This window comes from Manacus candei, unplaced genomic scaffold, assembly GCF_025592945.1.
Source record: "Manacus candei isolate 608988 ecotype Guabito, Panama unplaced genomic scaffold, ASM2559294v1 h1tg000008l, whole genome shotgun sequence".
Classification (NCBI taxonomy): Eukaryota; Metazoa; Chordata; class Aves; order Passeriformes; family Pipridae; genus Manacus; species Manacus candei.
The window spans coordinates 23535988-23542257 of NW_026138056.1; positions in this window are offsets into that span (position 1 = coordinate 23535988).

Below are 6270 nucleotides of genomic sequence, written 5' to 3' on the forward strand. Positions count from 1 at the left end.
TTAAAAATACAAACACCTGATACCAAAGAACGGGAACTTTGCTCCCCATAGGGAGAGCCTGAAAGTGTGTTTGTGAGCAACTCCAGTATTTTACAGGTGGTAGAATCATTGTTTGTTATCAGATACACAGAGAAAAGTCCTGGCACTGCCAGGAGTCAGATATTAGATACACCTTTACACGCCTAACCTCAAACGCGTTCTAGACACAACATTAAATGTGTCACTGTGGCCCTGAGAGGAAAGCAGCATCACCTTCCTCCCATCAAATAAGAGCACAAAGACAGAGACTCCTCAAAGGTAGTTAAGGCTCTGGTAGAGAATAAAACCAAGTGCTCCCTGTCTTCGTCTTACCAGCTGACAAGAAAGTCACTGAACTTACCTCAAGCACAACATTGTCTTTGGAGACCCGCTGCTAAACCACGGCACAACCCGAGAAGGGTGGCACAGGGACGCAGGAGCCCAGCCTAGGGAAAATGACTCAGGACTGCAAGTGGAAAGACTTTAAGATACAAGGAAAGAAAATATATGGTGTTGGCATTCTTTACCAAACCGGACTTCAAAGCTCATCTATTAGGGGGTGACTTGTCCCCCTGCCTGCTGCAGTGCTCGTACCTCACACAGCTCTGGTGAAAAGTTGCCAAATTTCTGTTCCTTCCATTACAGACAGCATAATGTTTAAAATGAGCAAGCCAGGGAGTGTCCTCTTGGTGAGTCTCCACACCACAGGACTTGGCATGGATTTTTTCTAGGACCTGGCCTCTGCTAGAAACTCCTCTGCAAATACCTGACCTTTAGCCATGCATTAAAAATATCGGCATGAGTATGCAAGAGGATATGGATATGCAATACATTTTCCAGATGAAACTGTACAGAAAGCAATGTTGGGTTGACTCCAGCACACTGTCAGAAAAATGTGGAATAGTGATAACTAAAATAAGTGAACTGTACTATTTTTCCACCACAGACACAGAGATTGTCAACTTTGCAGCTGAAAGCATTGCCTCTGGCACTACCAGGCACAAGCCTGTTGTTATAGTTTATAACATCTGTCAGAAGATGCATTTTTCAGACATGTTTCATGTCAATTTATAATTTGGCATTCCCTGGAACTACAGACTAACTGGGTCGCTGACCTGACAGAAATAGACTGCATGATGACAATCCATTCCACTTACAGTGGTTAATAGTTCATTTCCAAAAAAAAAGGTTTTCTAATTTCTTCTCATAATTTCAAAAACATTTTTGTAATAGAGCTAGTCACTAAAATATCCATCATTACTTTGCATACCACTTTATTTAAATAAACTGTAGTGAATTTAAGGCTATGGTACTATATAAAATAATTCCTACTGATGCGTGGAAAAAAATAAATCTCAGATATGCTTTGCCTGCCTTTCTTCCCCTTTTGCTCTCAACTTACAGATCCTGTAGCAAACAGAGTCGCCAGAAGAGCCAATTATGGACACATGGCTGTTTGAGGGAATACTACAGACTTTATACAGAAAATATTTAAACTCAAACATTGGCATCTGCACAACAATTTCACGTCTGAGAGTTACCCAGCCAGAAAAGTTGCAATATCAGAACTCGCACACACAAAAAAACCTGAAACAAGTCAGATTTCTCAGATGAAACTCCTCCTCAGAAAGCCATATGTGAATTCTACAAACAATGAAAATGTCAAATAGTGGCAACTATTTTAAGAGAGGTTTTTAAAATCTCAACATTAACTCCACAGATGATTCACAGGTGAGCAGCTCGACCCTACATGGTATTGAAAACCTTTTTTTTTTTAAGTGGTAGAACTATTATTAAAATAAATGGGCACACAGATCACTAATATAAAAACTGAAGTGATTAGAAGGAAAAGAGAGAGTTGAATATATAATTCAGTTAGATGAAGGCCCAGAAAAACTGAGAAGCTGAGTTCAAAGGGGGATGAAATGGAAACCCTTGTGAATGATCTCCCTCTTCTCAGCCATCAGGTTGAAGTCACTATTAAAGAGACATCATGTTTAACAGCTTTTTATTAATAAGCCTCGTGGAGCAGTCAGGGCCTCAGACCCGGCCCAAAGGTAAGTAGATCAGCACAGACACTTGCTGGCAGTCCCCGGACTCAGCCAGGTGTTCTACCATGTCAGACCTCCTGTCCTGCAGATTCACCTGCCTAATATTCTGCTTTATTTTAGACTGATATTTTCCTGCTGAGCCACCGCATTTTGCATAAAAGCGGTGAAACAGTAAGAGGCAGCACACAATCTATTTGTCTGATGTTTCCTTTTTTGGAGAGGATGGGGTGCACTGGGCCATAAAGCAGAACAGACACGCAAAAGCCCAAGCAGCATGCACGGTTCTTCAGCCCTCTGTCTGACAAGGCACTTTTTGGTGAAGTGAGCCCCGGGCAGAGCCGTGCCGGGAGCTGACGCTGTGAAACCAGACACTCTGCCTGTGATGTGCCAGCAAAAGCAAAGGCGGAGCTCAGGAAGCAACAGCCTCAGCAAAGATGTTGCCCAAGTAACAAGGACCACTAAACACATAGCAAAAACTTCAGAAATTACAGGTTACTTTACTTGGTAGGGACCTTAAATATCATCTAGTTCCAAGCCCCTCTCACGGGCAGGGACACCTTTCAGTAGACCAGGTTGCTCAAAACCCCACCCATCCTGGCCTAGAACACTTCCAGGGATGGGGCATCACAGCTTCTCTGGACAACCTTGTTCCAGCGCCTCATTACACTCACAGTGAAGAATTTCTTGCTAATATCTCATGTAAACCTACCCTATTTCAGTTTAAAGTCATTCCCTTTTGTCCTATCACTACATGCCCTTGTAAAAAGTCCTGCTCCAGCTCTCCTGTAGCCCCCTTTAGGTATGGGAAGGCTGCTATAAGGACTCCCTAGAGCCTTCTCTTCTCCAGGCTGAACAACCCCAACTCTCTCAGCCTGTCTTCATAGGAGAGGTGTTCCAGCCCTCTGATTATCTTCATGAACCTCCTCTGAACTTGCTCCAGCACATCCAAATCTTTTTTATGTTGGGGGCCCCAGAGCTGGACATAGTCTGGGTGGGGTTTCACATTACTTATCCATAATGAACCCTTATAAATGGTGTTCATCAACACTCAGGCTCTTGCAATGTCTATTAATTTAATCTCAATGGTAATATTTAAAAATCCAAACTTAGCTACTAATTTTTAAAAATAATTTACATTATAAATAGAAATAACAAGTTATTTAGCTTGACAACATGCTTGAGGTGGGTTATCCCATTAGCTGAAGAGACACAAATATTCTAGGAAAAAAAGAAATAAGCCTCCAATCGTTTTTCTCCACAAACTCTTTGACGCAGAAATCCCAGCAGCTGACATACCAGGCTCCTCTGTCTCAGAGCACCAGCAACTTGCAGCAAAGACAAAGGTCTGTGCAAAGCTGCCGTGAGGCAGGCAAGGCTGTGAATGAAGGATGCTGTCAGCCAGCCTGGGGGTGTGTAAGGGGGCCTTTATTTTGTGACTGTTGCACCCACCTCAGCTGACACCTGATCAGTGCACACTAAGGTGGTTATGTAGTTGTCTTGGAGCCAGGCTCAAGGTTCTCACCAGACAGAGGGTCTCCATGTGGAAAGCAGATACTCAGTAACTCTGCCATGCTTCAGATAATACCCTTTCTTCCCTGACCTTCACTACCTAAAACAATGAGACAACGTGACAGGGGAGTCACCCCACATGTGCAAAACAGCTACGGTCTGGTTGCCACTGCTCCAGCACCTGTTTTGCCCATGTCAATCCTCCTGCAGGTAAGGAGCAGGAAACAGCCGTGTGATCCTTTTCTAGGGACCCTGTGGAGCAGAAGGACTCAGCCAAGGCTGCTCTTCTCCCTGGCCCACAACATTCCTGCCTGTGCTGCAGCCAGGAGACATTCCTGTGTCTCCTCATGCCAGGGAGGGCAGGTGAATACAGTGCTCACACATCCTTCCGTGCAAGGATGGAGAACAGGGTCCAACCCCATCTGCATACCAGCCACAGTAGCTGGACACATCTAGGTCCTCTCTGCAGCCCACCACCTCAGCTCCAGCTCCCAGGGCTAAAAATACCTTCTTACTGCCAGGCTGGAGCCACAGTGTAAGGAAAGCTCAGCCAGAGTCATCAGTAGAGATGGAAACCCTCCAAATCCAGAAAGCATGGGCATTAGCAGCCTCAGCCCCCCACAATAAAGGGTCAGTAAAACCCTTCCTCACCTGGTCCAGCCACTAAAGCAGGCACTGTACAGATAGCACAGTGAGGAGGAAGACTGCACTTCAGATTGATAACAACCTTTATGTAAAAGCAAGAGAAATGGCTTATTCACATGACTTTTGCTTTTTGCCATGACAGGCTGGCTTACACCAGCCTTGCCACCACACAACAGCCCCCAGCAGGCATCTGAAGTATTGTATGAGTTACCAGTGCAACCATCACACATCAGCATCATCCTGACACAGAGCACAGCTTTGAGGCCAGGTCAGCTTCACACAGATTTTCTCAGCCTTCACATCACCCCACTGGGCTGTTCGGGTCCATACCCAGGTTTTGGGGGTGCATTACCCCTCAGAAACTATGCAAGTATGTGGGAAGATGCTGGCTGCTCTTCCCAGAGGGTAGGAAATCCCTGCCCTTCCTTCCTAGGTATCCTCTAATAGAGAAGAGAGGCAGATAGGCAACCACAGATGTGCAGGGGGGTAAATGCTGCTTTACACAGACACAGTCTCCATCTTCACATCTCTCCCTATGTCACCAAATAACCTGGCTGGCACCACCACCTTCTCAGAGGTGTCTGCATTTCTCTCAGGAGAGTGTTGGTAATAGCAGGATTGAAAACTGCTGTTCTGCAAGATATTTACAGGCTCAGTAAAAGCAGACTTCAACAAAATAAAAATCTATTCCAGCTAATCCAAGTGTCTAAAAATACAGTAGAAAAACTGCACTGCTGTGATAAACCTACATGCATTTATAAAGTGACAGAATGGCATCACAGTCACTGAGCTGAAAACTTCAACGATGATTATTAATAGAAGACGGTGAAAAGTTCAGAACTCACACAGAACAGGTATGAAGTTAACACAGAGCTCCTGACGGTCCATGGACTGCCCAGTATTCAGTAGTTATCTGAAATGCAAAGCCAGCACATTATGAAATCATCAAAATGCTGAAGGAGGCTCTGACCAGTCCAAAACTCCGGGACTGTGCCCTGCCACCAGGGAAGCCTCCTCCAAAGACTCCAGAGGAAGGGGCTCACCTCATGCCAAAGGAGAACACTCACAAATGGGACTCAGCAATGCAAACCTCAGCACAGTCTGTATTTAGTTGCTCACAATTTTGGACCTGATACTTTCCTTGAGAACCAACATTTTTGGAAAAAACTCAAGGTAGCTCGCATGCTTCCTTATTCCTGGATCTGAAAAATTCTAAAGAGCCTTTAGCCCTCCAATCTCCTTTTTGATGGGCCACAATAAACTATTTAGCAGATGTTTGGTATGAAATTTAAGATAAATGAGGTTATGGAGCCAATTTATTTGCAGCCAACAGTAGTCAGGTCAGCCAGTTTCAGCGGTAATTTTCATCCCTAGAAATCATCAGATCAACAGAAAAACCCCTTTAGTAGCTCTCCCACAGGACCCTCAACAGAAGGAAAACTCCGAAGTCAACTCCTTCACATCTAGCTGTGTTACCAGCTGGAGAGCTCATAATTTAAGCAGATTATTTCAGAGAGAAAGTAACATGTGCACGAACCCTGCAACAGCCCTCTGTGACACAGGACACAACAACTACCTTATAGATGGGTGCAGGATGCACCTCAGAGAAACCCTTCTCACAGGCAAGGAGATCTTGCCTCACACTTGCTACATGGAGGGTACTTGTTGTACAAAACCACCCACTGACACACACGTTTTTCCCTGCGGCTCAACACCTACTCCCAAACAACAGTGTAGGCATGCCAGCGATGTCCTTCTGGGGCACCGAGCCAGGGGGTGCCTGGCTTCACCCTCTCCCTGCCAGCAACCCTATCACCAAGCCACTACTACCTGCTGCAAAAGAAACTGCTTTATTTCCTTTTATTTACCCAGAAAAAACAGCACAAAGTCCATCTAATCAGGGCAAATGCACACAGTTATTATCAAAGTTTCTGCACCTTGAGAGCCAGTGCCAACACGGAGACCCAGTAGATGTCACACACTGGGAAACGAAAGGATTTCCCTCAAGTGTCGAAAAAAGTGTTATGCAAAACTATTCTATTGTTTC